This window comes from Aegilops tauschii, chromosome 4 (genome assembly GCF_002575655.3).
Source record: "Aegilops tauschii subsp. strangulata cultivar AL8/78 chromosome 4, Aet v6.0, whole genome shotgun sequence".
Classification (NCBI taxonomy): Eukaryota; Viridiplantae; Streptophyta; class Magnoliopsida; order Poales; family Poaceae; genus Aegilops; species Aegilops tauschii.
In genome coordinates, this window is record NC_053038.3 from 11,373,952 (window position 1) to 11,395,972 (window position 22,021).

Genomic DNA, 22,021 nt, shown 5'->3' on the forward strand with positions numbered 1-22,021 from the left:
GCAGCTTAGGTTGGAGTTTGATGCGTGCATGCATCTGAGTTGTACTCCCCTTTGCTTTGCTGCATCTCCCTTTCTTTCTTTTTCACACATTATTATTGGCAACATTTTCCTCCCTTTTTCAAAATTTGCGAGCAACATTTTCCTCCTTTATTGTTTGCTGGGAAGAGCTGCCCATGCCCCCATGTGGCTTTGTGCCTCCCATGTGTCGTCTCCCCAGAAGCGGTAATTGCGACTTTTTTGCGAGATGGTGGCAAATATCTTGCTGCAATTATTTAAACTTCAAGGGATACATTATTCAGTCAGGGATCCAATTTGGGTGGACTCGAGGCACCGTGTGTTTGAAAAACTCTCGGAATCACCGCTTGGCATGCTGAAAGATTACTTCTGAGAAGGTCTCAAATGACATTTTGATTGGGATGGGGATATTTTGAACTGATTGAGTGTGATGTCAATGGCATAATCCTATACCAAACAAAACATAATTATGGTTGCTTGAACCATAAGCCTAGTTTGTAGTAATCCGTAGTGATAGTCCTCTTTTTAGATCTGCTTATTTATGAGTGGGCTCTTGACTACCTTAACTGATGATGGCTTTACTTACACACATAAGAGAAGACATCCTAAATTATGAAAGAACTGAGTGAGCATACATCCATAGATCCATCATGGAAATGCGTCAAATACACTTGGAATCACATGGCCAAGAACATGAATAGGACGGGTTAAACCGGACAAAAACATCCAAGAATATGGAAGATCCTTGATGCTGATGCCAACTATGCTGATGCGACAGGACATGGGAACCAAAGGTGAGAAGCCAAAAATCCTTGGCGGTACTGGTACAAGACAATTTTCCGACTCACCGCTCACCAACGCCAAAGCCAAAGCCATGGGGCGTGGCTGGCTGTTCTTGCTCTTGTGTGCACCATCGCAGCCATCCAAGGTGTGTTCATGGGGGACACCTCTTATCTGTCGACATCGAGCTGTGGTACGTTTTTTGCTTTTTTGGTGGACCATTTTCAAATTTTGTTCTGGCATGTCTCATATTTCCTCCTTGATGGCCAAGTGGGTTGCGTGACTTGGCGAAAAGTAGTGGCTTTTAAACTTGTGAATGGTTGTGTACATCGGTCGATGCAGATGCTGAGAGCATGTTCTCGTTTTCGAAAGAAAAGAATGTTCAACGTATGAATGGCCGATATGAATAAATAACGAACCCGAGCCGTATTGTTTCCGTGCACATGGAGCCGTAAATATGGAACTGAAATATACTTTTTTTTCCCGAGTGCCTTCCTAACAAGTGGAATGTTTTGTTAAGGACCCTTGACCTTGAACCTGGACTTCTGAACCATATACATTGTGTCTGATCCCAAAATTTCCTGAGATGACAATGCATATGCAGGCGTCACCTGTTTGCAAAACAGGGCAGGTCTTGCTAGATCCAAAAATAATGACGTGCTAAGAAGTCTACCTTTTTTCTAATTAACCGTTGTACCTGGCCCGGTGCTTGAACTTGACCCAAAAATACCCATATCCTGACAAAGAAGTCCGATGAATGGGCGTGTGTTCAACATACGCAGAATTGAATTATTCCACTTGACAAAGACTTGGAAATTTGGCTCCGTTTCAAACCCTGACAAACCGGCTAAACCGCGGTCACTCGACGTAAAATGTCGGTCAAAAAACTCAGAAGCATTTTACAAAGATGGCGTGGTCTCCGGTGGAACCGACCCAAATGCTTCATTTCAGCAAACATGGGGCTTGACCTCCGTGGTACAGCAAGTAGTTTGCAAGGTCCAAAGCATTTAGTTTCTTCTATAACAAGCACACTTTGTTGACAGGCTTTCAAAAAACTACAGACCCCTTTGAAGACTAGAATAGAAACACAGCTTAGAGTGCGAGAATAAAAAAACTGAACGGGTCGTCGGATCAAGGATGAATGTCTCACATAGAGGTAAAGCTTGTGTGTTCCTTTTCTCTAGATGCCATTTAGATTAGACGAATGGGGTTGTCTATATGCAATGACTCAATTCATGGAAATTTTGAAAGAATTCAAACAGGAGCTCAAGCCTCGTGGAAATAAATCACATGGGTCTTACACTAATTCTTTTTTCCTTCGAGGACCGCAAGACTAGCCATATCATCTTACTTCTCTTTTTTCAATTATTGTGTTTCTAGAGTTTTTCGTTTTCAGAATACACTAAACATGCTTTTTGTAGACCATGGTTTTAAGAAGAGAATATAAGGAATGTTGTTGCACAAAGTTTCGCCCAACATCCTTAGAATAAACTCATATTTTACCCAAAATATGAAACCACATATCTATATTTTGTTAAGTAAGCATGATAGTTCGGAGTATAATATGGATTTTTTTCTTTTAAAAACCGCACCTTTTAGGACTTCTTTTTAATGCGGCTTTTCAGACAGGAATGAAAGTGAGGAATCTGCACACACATCCTCGTCACAAGAGCGAGTTAACGGTCCGTTAGGAAGTTGCAATATGATTGTGTGGAAGCAATTGTTGTTTTGTGAGACACACAATAGATGGTCAAAGATCAACGTATGAACTTGGAAGCTCTATATATTTTGGATTGGTGGTGAAACTAGTTATTTGATATAGTTTGTGAACAAAGGTGTTTCGATAAATTTGTTCGGCAAAGAATTTATAAAGTAGAGGCCGGTCTACGGACTTGACAGAGATATTTCTTGAATTTCCACCTTCCAGGCATTAGCACGTCAAAAAGGGGGAAAGTCAAGCGCTCCTATGAGCAAAGTACGTTGATTTTCTTGCCGGGATGATGCATTTGGCTCTGATCAGTCGGTACACGCGTGATCCATGCCTTGGAGGCCAGATCACCTGACCAATTAGCGGCTACGGGCCACGTCGAAAGCTTAATTTACAGCGTCTAGCCGCCGCGTCGGGACACAGGTTTTGACGAGGCGACGACCGTGCGTATCATTAGACTATTAGAGTAGAGGAGTTTATAGCCATGTGATGTCAACTTCATAAACACCTTAAGTAATTAAATGTAGACATAATGAAACACAAATAAATTGTTGTAATTTTGTATGTTAAAGACGAAACACGCAAACACAGTCAAAATGTGGGGCTTTTATATGTTAAAAATGTGGTCGCCGTACCATCAACGTTCAATTAAGAGAAATGTGGTCGCAGCCTGCTAAACAATGGTCATGACTAGACTAATAGTATATTTCATGATCCAGGACGGTCTTTGAGACCCGCACCACAATTGCATATTGCAAAAGGGAAAATTTCAGGTGATACGGGTCTACAGATGCTCCCGTGGTAGAAGCTTCCCGCAGCCGTTGGATCAGAGTTGTCCCAAATTTGCAGAAAAGCCCTTTAGAAATCTGAGATTTGCAAATAGATACAACATTTTGTCAGCTGATTGTTGGATCACCGATCCAACGGCTCCTGAAAACCCGTATCACCGTAGCACCACATGCCCAGGAGCACCTGATATGTACTCTATTGCAAAAGCCAACACTTTTGTTCGTTCTTTCCAAGATCGCACTCGAGCAAGAATGGCCAGGCTCGCCAAAACCAAGCGTTGATCGGAGAGTACCTAAGAGCAACTCTAGGAGAGTCGGTATATTAGGTCGGTCGGCATACACTAATGATTTTGATCAAAAAGGCCACTCAAGTAGTGTAAAAAAGGGCCACTCAAGTAGAGTTGTCATTCGTCGCCTGGTCACTATAATTATGAAGGACGCTCCATAAACAGCCCGCGAACCTTCATATCCGAAGGTTCAGGTTGTTGGTTTGGAGGGCGTTTCATCTGCCAACCGCTCGCGTGGGAGAGAAGTTTTGTCTCCCTCCACCACCCCCGTGCATCCCATCTCCTCGGCATGTCAATGACGTAGACCCCAGATGCCATGGCACTGGCAAGCATGTCAATTAAAGCCGGCGGGCCGCATGCCAACTAATTGCGGTCATTCCCACCACATTTTCCCGTCACCACCTCTCACGGCTATAAATAGTGTTGTTATGGATGAATAGCTCACGATCTCCACTTCCAACACCACCGCCCACAACCTCCATCTGCCTCCTCCTCGCCATGTCCGAATAGCTCATATCCCGGTGCCCAAAACCTCCGCTTCCCACCCCGTAGCCATGCCGCTTCCCCCGCGGCCGGACTGGGTGTCGCTCTCTGAGGAGGAGGAGGAGGAGTGGATCTTGGACGAGGACACAATGGAGGAGATGGCCGCCCTCATCGCCGAGGAGATGGATCGCTGATAACCCACAAGTATAGGGGATCAATTGTAGCCTCTTTCGATAAGTAAGAGTGTCGAACCCAACGAGATGCTAAAGGTAGAACAAATATTCCCTCAAGTTCTATCGACCACCGATACAACTCTACGCACGCTTAACATTCGCTTTACCTAGAACAAGTATGAAACTAGAAGTACTTTATAGGTGTTTTTGGATAGGTTTGCAACATAATAAAGAGCATGTAAATAAAAAGTAGGGGCTGTTTAGATGAAGACACAACTAAGTTAGTTTTAGTAGAGAGCTTTTTGTCACAAGAAAGTTATTTGTCCCTAGGCAATCGATAACTAGACCGGTAATCATTATTGCAATTTTATTTGAGGGAGAGGCATAAGCTAACATACTTTCTCTACTTGGATCATATGCACTTATAATTGGAACTCTAGCAAGCATCCGCAACTACTAAAGATCATTAAGGTAAAACCCAACCATAGCATTAAAGTATCAAGTCCTCTTTATCCCATACGCAACAACCCCCTTACTCGGGTTTGTGTTTCAGTCACTCATGCAACCCACTATAAGTGAATCATGAACGTATTGCAACACCCTACAGCGGGGATCCCTCACGCTTGCGCGACACGGAGAGCACCATAGGACAGCACCAATAATAAAACATGCAACTCAAACCAATCGCGATCATCAATTAACCCATAGGACAAAAAGGGATCTACTCAAACATCATAGGATAGCCATACATCATTGGGAAATAATATATAGCGTTGAGCACCATGTTTAAGTAGAGATTACAGCGGGTAAGAGAGAGGTTACACCGCTGCATAGAGGGGGGAAGAGTTGGTGATGATGGCGGTGAAGTTGTTGGTGAAGATTGCGGTGATGATGATGGCCCCCGGTGGCACTCCGGCACCACCGGAAGCGAGGGGGAGAGAGCCCCCCTCCTTCTTCTTCTTCCTTGACCTCCTCCCTAGATGGGAGAAGGGTTTCCCCTCTGGTCCTTGGTCTCCATGTCATGGGAGGGGCGAGAGCCCCTCCGAGATTGGATCTGTCTCTTTGTCTCTCTTTGTTTCTGCGTTCTGGTCTTCTGCCCTTTCACCGTTTCGTATATATATGGAGATCCGTAACTCCGATTGGATTGGAACCTTCGCCGAGATTTTTTTCCGAAAATTAGCTTTCTTGCGGCCAAAGAAGAGCAGCAACCGCCTTACGGGGGGCCCACGAGGGGGGCAGGCGCGCCCCCTGCCTCGTGCCCCCCCTCGGGCACCGTCTCGCGTTGATTTTTCCTCCCATATTCTCCAAATATTCCAAAAATATTCTCCGTCCGTTTTTATCCCGTTTGGATTCCGTTTGATATGGGGTTTCTGCAAAACATAAAACATGCAACAAACAGGAACTAGCACTGGGCACTGGATCAATATGTTAGTCCCAAAAATAGTATAAAAAGTTGCCAAAAGTATATGAAAGTTGTATAATATTGGCATGGAACAATCAAAAATTATAGATACGACGGAGACGTATCAGCATCCCCAAGCTTAATTCCTGCTCGTCCTCGAGTAGGTAAATGATAAAAAAGATAATTTTTGATGTGGAATGCTACCTAGCATAATCTTGATCATGTATCTAATCATGACATGAATATTAAGACACGAGTGATTCAAAGCAATAGTCTATCATTTGACATAAAAAATAATAATACTTCAAGCCTATTAATAAAGCAATCATGTCTTTTCAAAATAACATGGCCAAAGAAAGTTATCCCTACAAAATCATATAGTCTGGCTATGCTCCATCTTCACCACATAAAATATTCACATCATGCACAACCCGGATGACAAGCCGAGCAATTGTTTCATACGTTTGATGTTCTCAAACCTTTTCAACTTTCACGCAATACATGAGCGTGAGCCATGGACATAGTACTATAGGTGGAATAGAATATGATGGTGGAGGTTGTGTGGAGAAGACAAAAAGGAGAAAGTCTCACATCGACGTGGCTAATCAACGGGCTATGGAGATGCCCATCAATTGATGTCAATGTGAGGAGTAGGGATTGCCATGCAACGGATGCACTAAGAGCTATAAGTGTATGAAAGCTCAAACTGAAAACTAAGTGGGTGTGCATCCAACTTGCTTGCTCATGAAGACCTCGGGCATTTGAGGAAGCCCATCATCGGAATATACAAGCCAAGTTCTATAATGTAAATTCCCACTAGTATATGAAAGTGATAACTCAAAAGACTCTCTATATGAAGAACATGGTGCTACTCTGAAGCACAAATGTGGTAAAAGGATAGTAGCATTGCCCCTTCTCTCTTTTTCTCTCATTTTTTTATTTTTTGTTTTTTTTGGTGGGCTTCTTTGGCCTCTTTTTTTATATTTGGGCTTCTTTGGCCTCTTTTATTTTTTGTAATGTCCGGAGTCTCATCCCGACTTATGGGGGAATCATAGTCTCCATCATCCTTTCCTCACTGGGGCAATGCTCTAATAATGATGATCATCAGACTTTTATTTACTTACAACTCAATATTACAACTCGATATCTAGAACAAAGATATGACTCTATATGAATGCCTCCGGCGGTGTACCGGGACGTGCAATGATCTAGCGTAGCAATGACACCAAAAAATGGACAAGCCATGAAAACATCATGCTAGCTATCTTACGATCATGCAAAGCAATATGACAACAAATGCTCAAGTCATGTATATGATGATGATGGAAGTTGCATGGCAATATATCTCAGAATGGCTATGGAAATGCCATGATAGGTAGGTATGGTGGCTGTTTTGAGGAAGATATAATGAGGCTTATGTGTGATAGAGCGTATCGTATCACGGGGTTTGGATGCACCGGCGAAGTTTGCACCAACTCTCGAGGTGAGAAAGGGCAATGCACGGTACCGAAGAGGCTAGCAATGATGGAAGGGTGAGAGTGCATATAATCCATGGACTCAACATTAGTCATAAAGAACTCACATACTTATTGCAAAAATCTATTAGTAATCGAAACAAAGTACTACGCGCATGCTCCTAGGGGGATAGATTGGTAGGAAAAGACCATCGCTCGTCCCCGACCGCCACTCATAAGGAAGACAATCAATAAATAAATCATGCTCCGACTTCATCACATAACGGTTCACCATACGTGCATGCTACGGGAATCACAAACCTCAACACAAGTATTTCTACTAATCCACAACTACCCACTAGCATGACTCTAATATCACCATCTTTATATCCCAAAACTATTGCAAGGAATCAAACATATCATATTCAGTGATCTACAAGTTTTTATGTAGGATTTTATGACTAACCATGTGAATGACCAGCTCCTGTCATCTCTCTAAATAGATATAAGTAAAGCAAGAGAGTTTCATTCTTTCTACAAAAGATATGCCCACGCTCTAACAAATATAAGTGAAGCAAAAGAGCATTCTACAAATGGCGGTTTTCTATGTGAAGAGAAACAGGCAATCCAAACTTCAAATGATATAAGTGAAGCACATGAAGCATTCTATAAAGCCATACTGAAAGAATATAAGTGAAGCGCAAAGAGCATTCTATAAATCAACCAAGGACTATCTCATACCAGCATGGTGCATAAAAGAAAAATGAAAACTAAAGCAAAAGACACTCCAAGATTTGCACATATCGCATGAACGAAACGAATCCGAAAACATACCGATACTTGTTGAAGAAAGAGGGGATGCCTTCCGGGCATCCCCAAGCTTAGACGCTTGAGTCTCCTTGAATATTTACTTGGGGTGCCTTGGGCATCCCCAAGCTTGAGCTCTTGCCTCTCTTCCTTCTTCTCACATCGAGACCTTCTCGATCATCGAACACTTCATCCACACAAAACTTCAACAAAAAACTCGGTAAGATCCGTTAGTATAATAAAGCAAATCACTACTCTAAGTACTGTTGCAAACCAATTCATATTTTGTTTTTGCATTGTAGCTACTGTAATATAACTTTTCATGGCTTAATCCACTGATATAAATCGATAGTTTCATCAAAACAAGAAAACTATGCATCAAAAACAGAATCTGTCTATAATAATCTGAACATTCACCATACTTCTAATACTTGAAAAATTCTTCCAAAATTAGAAAAAATAAAAAATTTGTGTATAAGGACAGTGCAAAAAGTTTCCGAACCATTTGACGTTCCAGTAAAAAATGTAAAATCGCGCACTACGGCCAAAGTTTCTATCCTGCACCGCACAAACCAACAAGCATTGTAAACATCCTAAAGGCAAACCTTGGCACATTATTTTTATAATACAATGGAATTGTACAAGGGGATAATTTTTTTTGTTGAAAAGTTTCTGTAATTAAGATTCACAAAGTTTCCGTGAGCATGAACAAAGTTCAAGGCTAGCTCCCACTTTAACAATGCTTGTCTCTCTCCTTTCACTTTCCTTTTTGAAATTTTTTTGGGTTCCCCTCTTTATTTTTGTTGTTTTTAAACTATATGAAAGCACTCAACAGAAATAAATGACTCTCTAAAACTTCCAGGTTGTCTCCGTGGCAGCGCTTTCTTTAAAGCCATTAAGCTAGGTATATAGTGCTCAAGTAGTGAATCCATCCGGATCTCAAGGTATATCAAAGCCAATTTTAATTAGTAATGATTTGGCATTTAGTAGTGAGCACAAGGCAACATACATCAAGCAATGACGAAGTCTAACTCTCTTCCTATGCATCGGCATGTCATAAAAGAACAATTCATGCACACATAGTAAAGGCCAATACATAGTATAAACAGTTTCTTGCAATTTTATCATATTGGAAACATAGAGAGGTGGAGATGTAGTTCCTCTCTCATAATAATTGCAAGTAGGAGCAGCAAGCACATGCATATTATATCTATCAAAATCATCATGTGCAACGGTAAAAGGCAACCCATCAATATAATCCTTAATAAAAGCAAACTTCTCCGATATAGTGCAGTCGGGAGAATTCAAAAAGATAATAGGACTATCATGCGTGGGTGCAATAGCAACAATTTCATTCATAACACAAGGAACTATAGCAAGTTCATCTCCATAAGCATAATTCATATTGGCATCTTGGCCACAAGCATAGCAAGCATCAAGTTCATCAAAATGGGGTATTTCAAAAGAATCAACGGGATCATAACAATCATCATAGCATTCATCCTTCAGTAAGCACGAAGGAAATTAAACAATGTATGAGTTGAAGAGTTACTCTCATTAGAAGGTGGGCACGGGTAGCTAATCCGCTCTTCCTCCTTTTGTTCTTCGCTCTCCTCATTATCTTTTTCATCCAATGAGCTCACAGTTTCAGTAATTTCTTCTTCCATAGTTTCCTGCAAAATATTAGTCTCTTCTTGGACAGCGGAGACTTTCTCAATAAAAGCATCAATATCGGAATTATATTCATAATTCTCATAGCAATATTTCAATATAGAAAAAATTTCAGGCCTATAAACATCATCATCAAAAGCTTCATACTTTTCAAACAAAGATTCAATTTCATAAGCACCCTTAAAAGCAACAAATTCTTCAATTTGCTCAACATCATAGTAATCATATATACCGTTAGCATAAGAAGCCAAGGTTTCATTATCATTAAATTTGCATGAAAAGGGAAGGTGTGGAGCCTTCATCCTAGAGCAACAAGTATAATCATATCTCAAGCATAGTTGCCTAGCATACCACTTCAACATATAAATTTGATCCCATAATAGTTTCCCTTTTTGAGTCAAGCGATAATCCCTAAAGTATTCACGTTGGTCCAACGTGTCTCCCATTACATAATTGAATGAGGTTTTCTCAGGATTATCAAAGTAGTACATAATATTCTTCACATAATGATCATCGAGGGTTTTAGGAGGTTCCCCATCTCCATGAGTAGCAAGTACACCTAATTTTTTTGGTATTTCGTGTTCCATATCCATAACTAAAGATAAAAAACAACTAAGAACAGCAAATAAAAATTACTTAGTGATAAAGCAAACAAGCACACACGAGAATATTCACCCCACGCTATTGCTCCCCGGCAACGGCGCCAGAAAAGGTCTTGATAACCCACAAGTATAGGGGATCAATTGTAGCCTCTTTCGATAAGTAAGAGTGTCAAACCCAACGAGGAGCTAAAGGTAGAACAAATATTACCTCAAGTTCTATCGACCACCGATACAACTCTACGCACACTTAACGTTCGCTTTAACCTAGAACAAGTATGAAACTAAAAGTACTTTGTAGGTGTTTTTGGATAGGTTTGCAAGATAATAAAGAGCTCGTAAATAAAAAGTAGGGGCTGTTTAGATGAAGACACAACTAAGTTAGTTTTAGTAGAGAGCTTTTTGTCACGAGAAAGTTATTTGTCCCTAGGCAATCGATAACTAGACCGGTAATCATTATTGCAATTTTATTTGAGGGAGAGGCATAAGCTAACATACTTTCTCTACTTGGATCATATGCACTTATGATTGGAACTCTAGCAAGCATCCGCAACTACTAAAGATCATTAAGGTAAAACCCAACCATAGCATTAAAGTATCAAGTCCTCTTTATCCCATACGCAACAGCCCCCTTACTCGGGTTTGTGTTTCAGTCACTCACGCAACCCACTATAAGCGAATCATGAACGTATTGCAACACCCTACAGCGGGGATCCCTCACGCTTGCGCGACACGGAGAGCACCATAGGACAACACCAATAATAAAACATGCAACTCAAACCAATCACGATCATCAATTAACCTATAGGACAAAACGGATCTACTCAAACATCATAGGATAGCCATACATCATTGGGAAATAATATATAGCGTTGAGCACCATGTTTAAGTAGTTGGGATCTCAAAACACACGTCATTGTTTGGGATATCGAGCACGACTATGTGCAAATCATGTATGGGAAGGAGAGAGCTCGCCCATGCAACTCATATCGTCCACCATGTGACCATGTCGCCTCCCTATTAAGGCGGCAACTGATGAGTGCTACTAGTCCTACACCTCGGTCGTCCGCCCTGGTGAAATCTTCAGGGAGATCATCGCTGGGAAGGCGTTGGCGGTGGAGAGGAACCGTGTTGTCTAGCTCATACAAGGAGAAACATGTGGACTTGGTGGTACAGAGGGAGCGCATCAGTTGGTGCAAATTTGAAATGGATATGGTGACATTTACCGTGATGAATCACGACACACTGGGCCTTGCCCCCCTCCTCGACCGCGTGCGGGAATGGGCCAAAGACGAGGTCGCTGGACCGTCACACTGCCGTTCCTAGAGGACGAATTAACTTGTAGTTTATGTATGTGCCATACATTACGACATGGTGGGGATCAAAATCATGATATAGTCAATAAAAACAACAAATTTTGAATCTATGAAATGAAAATGCCCTATGCAAGAATTTTGTTATGCAATGTTAGCTTAAATTATAGTTGAGTCTGTGACTATTGAGTTGATACAGCAAATAGAATAGAAGATAATAAAGTAAAATATATGGAGGCAGCCAATATGACGAATCCAAGTTTGCGTGTCGTCTCGGCAACCTTCAAATACTTTTAAATCATGCTCCATACGCATTATAGCAATTCTGCTAGAGTTGTTTTGATGGGATTAAAGTAGTCTATGCCACCGTACATTGGCTTCGCCTATTTGCAGCTATGCTTGTACCATTAGTTTCAATATTGCGAATTTTATGGGAAGTTAACTTTAATATTTGCGCCCCGTGCGCAAGCATAAATTATATACATGTACGGAAACCTAAGAAGTACTTCCTCTATCCCGTTTATTAGACCCACTCTATATTTTGCATCATATTTTGAATTGGTTTTTTTAAGGCAAAAGATTTTTGCCATTTCATTGATTAAGGAGAAGTTCGGAACAAGACCCACAAAGGGGTAAATAAAAGTCTACTCTCGCGGCATTACAACACTCAAATGCTTGGCACCGGCCAGAGCCTAAAGGGAGATCTCCTTTTTGATCTTGGCAATAATGATCATCAAAGGAGTGACGCTATTACGAAATACTCTATCATTGCGCTCCGACCAAATCTCCGATGAAATAAGCATCATCAAAAAGGCAAGTGCCTTTGTGGATCCACATCGAAACGGGAGGTTATCATTCCACCAATACCTTACCGAGGACATCACGCCCAAGGTCGTTTAAATGAGCGCAGTGAAGCGACAATGATAAAGAAGTTGAGCCGCCGATTCTTGGCTTTGCTTGCAAAGGGGGCAAAGGCCGTAATTTGGCCAACCCGATGAATCAACAGGTCAAATGTCCAAATCATGTTTTGGAGAACCAACCAAGCAAAGAATTTGCACCTAGGGGGAGGAGAGACCTTCCAGACCGCTTGGACCAAGACCAAAGTGGTGAGACCCTCAAACCGAGCCTTGTAGCAAGAGGAAGCGCTATAGTTGCCATCCTTAGTGAACTTCTAGAGGATGGTGTCCTCAACCTCAGGGATACTATTGACGGTGGTGAGCTTCTCCCAAAGGTCGTCGAACTGCTGAATGTGAGCAAGGCTGAAGCCATTACTCTACTCATATCGATGCATGAAATCCAGAAGTTATTTGCTAGAGTTTGTTGCACCGAGGAGTTCTTTTTGTGGGAGAGCTCGAAGATCTGAGGTGCAATGTCACAAGGGCGTAGGCCAAAGAGCCATGAAAAGCTCTAGAATCTGGCAGCAGCAACAAAGAGATCGCGGTCTTCAGTACATGGCGAACCCAAACCGATCCAAGGTTTGGTAGCGTCCTTCCACTCTAGCCATAGCCAACAGAAGCGAAGGGCTTTTGAATTGGATTTAGTTTGTAAAATATGATTTGTATGCCATAATTATTTGATTTCGTATCCAAAAGAACCTTTTAATGGTACTATTTTTACTACATATAAATTTACGTAGATGTATGATCAAATTTTGTCTCAAAATACGAAGGGACCTAATAATAATAAACCAGCGGAGCATCATGGTGAGTCACAATCAGCTGCCGTCGTAGTACTAGTACGTGCTACATTATTCTTACAAGGAAAATGCTACCAGTTCTTTCCGTGAACAGAAGAGCCAGAGCACCGGATTGGCCAATCCTACGGGCGACAGATCCGATCTTTTCAAATTCGATGCCCCGCCTAGTACCACCGGGCAGCAGCCACCAGCAGGACTAGCAAGCACTCCCCCGCCATTCGCGTGCCATCTCGTGTGTGGCCGCCGGCAGACCCACGTAGCGTGGCCAGCCATTCGACACTCGACGGAGCCAACAGACCACGCCCCACCTCCAACATCGCACGCGCCCAACTTCTCCACGGGAAGACGAGTTTTCCTCCTGTTTGAGGGAACAACGTACGTATCCGGCATCGTGTGCTGGAGCGCACGCATCCCACCGGCTTTTTAGAGGAGAGATAAGACGGGCGGGGCATGCATGCAGGCCGGTTCATGAGTCATCTCACCGTGTGAGAGACAGTGTAGCGTGTGCCGGGTTCCCTCCTAACCGCACACGTCTTTTTCCAGCGAGCTGAGAGGTGAGACCAGGCAGGACAAAGTTTTGGATTCCTTTGTTTGTGCTAACTTTGGACGGTATGTGTAGCTGGCTCGTACGTGGTGCGTGGACGTATGGATGTGCTATCTAATCTATCTCCCCGGCCTATATAGGAGTACTTGTCACTCAACCGGTACATTTGTTTAAGCGACACAAGTAACTAATATGGATCGGAGGGAGTAGCAATTGTATAACTGATTAACGAGTTTGTTCTGATAGCACCAACGAGGGGAGAACCAACGCCTATGTATAGTGTACTAGATCGGCAACGCGAGGGTGCCGGTCCAACCGATATGGCCAAGCAGTGAAGATCAAACCGCATGATGCATTAGTAGGAAAGCAAGTTTAGCACATGTAACAGGACAACTTAATCAAAGAGGTGCTACTTGCCGAAACCCAACTCCCGTATGTGTGTGTGTGTGTGTCTATTAAGGATGAAAATGCAGAGACTATATCAGAAAGGAAATGTATCAAGGAATTAATCAAAAAAAAGCTCAATGATCAAACCTCTGATATAGCTCTTTTGAGCCACGAAATCCAAAACAATATGGTAGTGCAATGTTCGACACTGAAAGTAATTCATCACATATTTGACCTCATGAATTGTTCAAAACAATAAATAATAAGTGCAGCTTGCCACACCCCCACCAGGTGCAGCCATACCCAACCCGCTAACAAAGCAAAATACAACATAGCATGATACCTATGAGGTGCCAGAAGAATAATTAGATAGCTATGATGGCTGTCAATTCTGATGGGCCGCTGACCAAAGGATTATAAGCATTTCATGTCAAATATGTAGCAACGGCAAGCAATAATCCAGGTTATGTAGACACAAAGGATAGATACTTGATATATTACAGGAAATGCGGCATGATAGAATAGGATTAGGAGTACATAGGATTCATAATAATTAGACCAGGTCATTTGTGCATGTAGAGGAAGCATTCAGTAGTGCATCAGGGGAGAAAATAACACAAAAAACATCGAAGCAAACCGTTGATACAGAAGACCAGCGACAATCACATAAGCTACCATGATCATCCTGGCATTGCATACATAAGTTTGCATCCATCCCCTTCATCTTCTAGACGAACAGGGTACAGGCAGTAGAACAACAAAAGTCTGTCGTAGACACCAACGTAAGTATTGTGTTTCCTTGGACAACATAACAACATTAGCCAACCAGAAGTGCCAAATACAGAAATAAATGTATGCCAACCAACATGACGTAACATAATCGGAGCCAGCAGAGAAACAGGACACTGTTGTAGACCATCCGAAGATACGCCTCCATAGCCAAAGATCACTCCTATGTGCATCGATATTGGCCAGGGGCAGGGCCATCACCACACAAAGCTGCAAACCTGAAGATCATGGACAAAAAAATATGAATCAGGAACAAAGCATCTCGATCAGATGCAAATTAAAAGACCCTTAAATCCATCTGAATCAGTTTTTAGATGACAAACAATAAACCGTGACAATAAAAAATAGTAGTCAACAACCATAGGCCAGGAAATAGCATCTGTCATTCCTTGATCTTACCATGGAAGCATCATATATCATCGATCTATATTATAAGAACTATGTATAAGAATGAGAACCGGAGTTATACCCTTTTGCAGTAGTGAAGCAGGGAGGCTAACATTGAGGTCGAGGAAGCCATAGAGGCAGTTATAGATGAAGCTGTGTATGTCGGTCGTCCACTCAACCTCCGTCTCCACCAACACCTCGTGTAATGACTCTTTCCTCATCCATGCACACAATCAAATCCATGGGGGAGAGAAGACCGAGGTGAGATGGGCTCGGGACAATCCTAAAGAAAATGGAGGTTGGAGGGTTTGATATCTCGGAGGCAAAATGTGCCTCAATGGCAGCTCCACATCAGCATGGTCACGAAAACACAGATAATTGCCCGCACATCTTATTGCCACCTTTATTGTGCTTCATACCTAGCTGAAGTTCCTGATAATTGTTTGCCAGAAACCATCTTGTTATCCTGGAAAAGTATAAGAACACAAGAACATGAATAAAGTTGACAACTTTAAATACATATATGACATTTAATTAAGCAAAACATTATTAGTCATAACAGAAGGAGATAAAGAAAGTCAAAAGCCTGTTATTTAAACCGAATATGTTTAAAGTCCCTATCTGATTTAGACTAAGCAGGAGAACATCTGATACAACTAATAAAGCAAACCTCCATAAAGATTTTTAAATTGCCAAACTTTACAGAAAGAAGAACCAGACTATTTAATAGCTAACAGATGTGGAGCAACTGAGCATGTCAACCAGAATTAAACCAACTGTGAGGGTGAACAACCACCATCTCGCTGAGATTTTAAATTGGGTTAATTGGTTAAGCCATCTTCTAAGTTGAATGATAGTATGATGCCAAATAGAACATGTTTTTTAGAATACATATTGAATAATATAAACTGAATTTCAACTTGGATCATCCGATATTAACACATACAGTATTTTTCCACTTGCAATATAACTGTACCAAACCACAAGTATTCTTCGATTTGGATATAAAGGGGACCAAAAAACGTAACTAAAATTGCACCAATGATATGACAACTACGACAACAAAAAAGATTCCATAGACATCACAATTTGTACAGGAGGGGCAATTCATGCACACTGCGAAAAAAATTCCTTGAGACTTGATTGAATAATCTAAACTGAAATTCAACCTGAACAACGCTTCCATCTCATTCATTGAGACTTGATTTAATTTTAGAAAAAGAAATCTGAATCAAACAACCCAAACAGTGGTAAGAATAAATTCGGAGGAGGAGCTCACATGAAGAGGTGCAAGTTGAGAGAGGATACCACGGTGGGAGGCGCAGGCCTTCAGTGACCTTCACAGGAGCAGGGTAGCAGACTTGTGTCATCAGTGGTGGATCTCTACCTGGACAAATTATCAAGCATCCACAAATTATCAAGCAATCCCAAGGACCAACACACGCCTAGGAGCAGCGGTGTACCCAGGACCAGCAGCACAACCAGGGACAGACACATGCACAGAAGCGGCGTCGTGCCCAGGATCAGCAGCACGACCAGGGACAGACACATGTATAGCAGCAGTTGCATGCCCAGAATCAGCACTACGGACACCCCTACCACTTGACCGAGGTATGGCGCCACGCCCAGCAGCAGGCACCTGCCGAGCGCCACGCTCACGCCTGGCGATAGGCTCAGCTCCAGTAGCAGGCATCCACCGACTCATACCCCTACGCCTGTCCCGGCAAGCAGCGACATGATCAGAAACAGGGGCACGCCCTAGATTAGAACCTCCACGGCCAGTGGCTCGACCACGACGACCAGCAGACCGCCCACGGTCACGCCCACGACCACCTACCAACCGAACACGAGGCTCGACCGTGGCTTAAGCATGAGCCGCAACCGGACCACGCGCCATGTCAACAACCCAACAGCATCATACACACACACTGGACAAATAAGAAGCAAGAACCACGTAAGTATACATCAGAGCATAGCAGCAACACACCTTGTTTTAGAATGATTTATAGAGAAGGCATTTGGACACGACTGAGTAAAATGAAAGTGGAACTTGAAGAATGATAAACTATGAAAAAAACCCTTGAGAGACTAAATATGAAAATGATCAAGCGATTGGACATTAGTACCTTGGGTCTAGCTGCTTGTTAACAGAAAGATCCAGTGGAAGTGACCTAGTTATAAGATGTACTGACAACCTGGATAGATAATTTATGGAGAAAGATTATTTTTGGTTGATTTTGCAACGAAATTTCAAGACCGACTTTTGCATTGCATTGCGGCGCTGACTGCTCGTCTAAAAAATTACACTACCTGTTAGAAGTATATGGACTATTTACTTTGAATCAACAGGACATCAACAGTAGGAGGCTTATGTTCAAGATTTATCTGATTAGATCATGCCTTGTCCAACAGGACATCAACAGTAGATGGCCTATGTTCAACATTTATCTAATTAGATCAGAGTGAGCTGTAAATAGCTAGATAAACTAATGTAGAGTGTAAACTACACTGCCTGCAACGACACCAAGTTATATTAGTAACCTTGTCAATGGCAACATCCATTTAGAAGCAGTACTGTTCTATGTTATGCAGTTCTGTATAACTAAATAACAAAATTGATGACAATCCTATGGTCAAAGACTTGTCTTAGATATCATGCCAATGTATAGAAACATACCTTAAGCAAATCGTCCAAGAACACCTCAACCCCACAACGTCTGCTGCACCAAATCTGGGGAGAGGGTGAGAGTCAGAGCAGATTGGAGAGGAGGAGGAGGGGGGAGGGGGGGTGAACTCACCAGAAACAGAGGCGACCCAGCCTGATGCGCCCCTGCAAGGCTGCACCTCGTGGCCAGCGGGAAGTGGAACCGCACGTGGGGGCGAGGGAGGAGACGGAGAGGAGTCGTCAGAGCCCACCGGAGCCGCGCCGGCGGCGAAGGCGCTGCCCAGCCCAAAACCCTAGACACGGCTGAGGGTCGCGAGCGAGCATGAGAGGCCGTGCGCCGCAGTTCTAGCCGGATAGGAAGAAGAGGCGGAGCAAGGGGAGGTCCTCGGTGTGGGGAGGAGGCGCCGGGCAGCGTGAGGTCAGGGACGGGGGCTGAGGCGAGCGGCAGCGACAGCAGCGGCGCGATGACAGGGGATGTACGGGAGATCGGGGGAGGTTTTTTTTTGAGAGAGAAAGATCGAGGGAGGTTGAGATGGGATTGGTCTGGGCGAAGGAGAATGACGGCGGGGTGGGGTTGGATCTGGACGGCGGCGGGGCAGGGAGACGGGCGCGGGTCTAGGGTTGGAGGGAGAGAGGGAGGTAACGCGGGAGAAAGACGAAGAGCTGGGTGGCGCGAGTGCGAGGAGCGATGGCCAGGTTTTTCTCCACGGGCTGCCTTTTATACGCCTGTGTGTGAAAGGACGAAAACACCCTCGGCGGGGCAGCGAAACTACAAGCGGTGGCACACTGGAGGGGACGCCGACGAACCACACAGGCCACGCTCGCAGACACAGTCGCTGACCGGCGCGGCCCACCAGGGATCGACCCCACACGTCAACAAGGTTAGACAGTAATTCCGGAGTAAACAAAACCAGTAAGGAAAAGTGGATCGAAGCTACTATTCATTGTAGTAGTGATCCGGCTTGATCCAACGGCCCAGATCTCTCCCGAGCGAGATCGTACGGTTCAGAACAAATCAAAAGACAAATCCGACGGTCAGGAATCCCGAACGTGAGGAGGCTGGGTGGCTCCCAACTTACCTATTCCTGGATACACCGTATAACTGATTAACGAGCTTGTTCGGTTAGCACCAACGAAGGGGAGAACCAACGCCTATGTATACTTTATATACTCCTTCTGTTCCTAAATATAAGTTTCTTTATAGATTCCAATATGAACTGTTTATATTGAAATCTGTAAAAAAATATTTTCATATTGGAATCTGTAAAAAAAAACTTATATTTTATATTGGAATCTGTAAAAAAAACTTACATTTAGGAACGGAGGGAGTACTTGGTGTTGTAAATATTTCCTCCGTCTCATATTAGTTGTCACGAAATGAATGTATCTAGACACCTTTTAGCGCTAGATACATTCGGTTGAGTGATAACTAATATGAGATGAAGGGAGATAAATACTCGCACACTCCTAAAAAGTGAAAAAAAAATATGTTAATACATCAAGTGGAGGTACTTCTGCTATGAGCATGAGTATCACCCGCAAAAAAAAAAGAGCTAAAATTTCTACCACTTCACGGTTGTCTTTTCTGATTTCTTACCTCAGTTGGCCTTATCACCAGTCCTTCCACTCTACTACATACCCATAGCACTACATATTAAAATAGTGTCTAGTCACAGTACATGATATTGATATTTTCCTCGATAAACTCGGTCATATTTTAAAACGGTTCGACTTAAAACAAACCAAAGGAGTCATTTTTAGTGTATTTTGCGTCAAGTATTTGAGATTGAAACCCATAAATTTGTGTGTAGATGGGGGATACAAAAAATAAAGACAAAGTTTCTGCGTATATATTACGTGGCTTGCGCATAAAACAAACTTGGCATGTTACTTTTGCCTAGGTTAGTATCCAGTTGTTTTAACGGGTGTGAATTCAAATAAGAGGTGTCTAGATCATAGTCGACCGAGACTTAACTGCACACCCGTGCATCGACGTGCAACTACGGAGGCTACAATTGCATATGCACCGGTTGCACGCACAAATAAGATCTGACGAATATAGCAAAGCAGTATGAATAAAGAGCATACGATGCTAAAACATCATCCTCTGGAGCATAGACCTTTTCCCCTAGCGACTTAAGCTAGGGTTTCCCTGTCCTCCGGCGGCGCCGCCGAGAGTTCCCCTGTGATCGATCGCCCCCTGCGGCGACCGCAGCTACCGTCCACCGCCCCGGTTGCTGGGTCCGTCTTTGCGAGACCCTGACGGCTAGGGTTTCACCGACCAGGAAGATGGCCGCACCCTTGGAGGCTAGCGGATCGCGATCCAAAACCCCTGAAGACCCTAGCGTTTTGCTGGAGCGCTTGCATCTGGAGGAGGATGAATTGGATAATTTGGTGTGGGAAGAAGAAGCGGATGAACCAGATGAGAAGCCAAAGTGGCTTGCGCTGGCCAGGGTTTTGACGAACAAGTCCTTTGGGCAGCGGGCGTTGATCGCCGACATGAAAGCGGCTTGGGAACCCTGCCAAGGAGGTGGTTTGGAGAAGAATTAACCCAAACCTGTTTTCGGTGCAGTTCAATTGTCTAGCAGACTGGAATAAGGCGCTCCATCAGGGTCCTTGGGATTTCAAGGGCATGGCACTGATCATTGATGAGTATGATGGGTTCAAGAACCCGGAATCAGTAAAGTTGGATAAAATTGAGACGTGGTGTCAGATCCATCGACTCCCGGATATGGTGCTTAAGAGGGAGCAGTTCGTGAAGAACATGGCGCAGCGCATAGGTGAAGTGGTTGAGCTACAGATTGTTCTGCCGAATGGATTTATTGGTGAGTTCGTACGGGTTAGAGTTAAACTCGACGTCACAAAAAAACTGACAAGGTTTGTTGGATTTACAAAGGGAGGAGAAACTGAATATTACCAAGTCAAGTTTGAGAAACTCCCTGTTTTCTGTTACATGTGTGGCCTGCTAGGGCACTGGCATGAAGAATGTGGATCCGGTGAACATGATGATAAAGATATGGAGTGGGGTCCGTTATACTTGCTACTAGAAGGGGCACCAATGCTAACCGGAACCCGGGCAGAGGCTATGGTCGCAGCTCGGAACGGGATGCAGGTGTCTTTGGTGATGAGGGTGACGCGAACGACTATGGCAGGGGACGGGGAGCAAACAGATCCCATGGCTGAGGTCGCGGTAATGAGCACAGGAACTTTGCTACAACTGTAGACCCCACTGGACGGGATCAATTCATGCAAAAGAGTTGGCGCTTCAATGCTACAAACGCCTTGTATGACCCCGGGGTTCAGCTGGCCAATGCTGATGGTGTGACACAACTTGGACAGATAAATGATCCTCTCATTTTGGGTAAAAGGGAGGCAGATGATTCGGGCACTTCGAACACCATTACCGGTGAAGAACTGGGGAACAGGACTGTGGGAGCCTTGTCCCACTGGGGATCACAGCAGACAGGGTGGGTACATTCGAGGGGCCTGATCCACCTAGCAGCTCTAATGGTGGAACCCCTCAAAAGAATGCAAACCGAAAGAAATATAAAGCAGATGATGGTGCGGCCATTGACAGTACCTCAACTAAAACATCGGCGGCCTCCTCGACGGAGGACCACCCGTCCCAATGAATCTACTAAGTTGGAACTGCCGGGGTGGGGGGAATCCCCGGACAGTTCGTGATGTTGCGACGTTGGTGCAGTCTCATTCCCCCATGTTTGTGTTTTTGTGTGAAACTCAACAAAAAGCTAGTAAGATGAAAAGAATTAGAGGGCGTCTCGGCCTTCACGGTTTTGTGGGTGTGGACAGTAATGGTTTAAGCGGTGGCCTAGCATTGTTTTGGCACGAATCTTACCAAGTAACAGTTCTAGGAACAGATGACAGGTTCATTGACATTTCTGTTAGCTCTCCCGGCGGGGAGCAATGGAGATTAACTTCAGTTTATGGTGAACCAAGGGTTGAAAACAGGCACTTGGTGTGGACTAAACTACAATCGTTGAAGCAAGCTTCGGACCTGCCTTGGGTAGTAATCGGAGACTTCAATGAGGCGCTGTGGAGCTTTGAACACATGT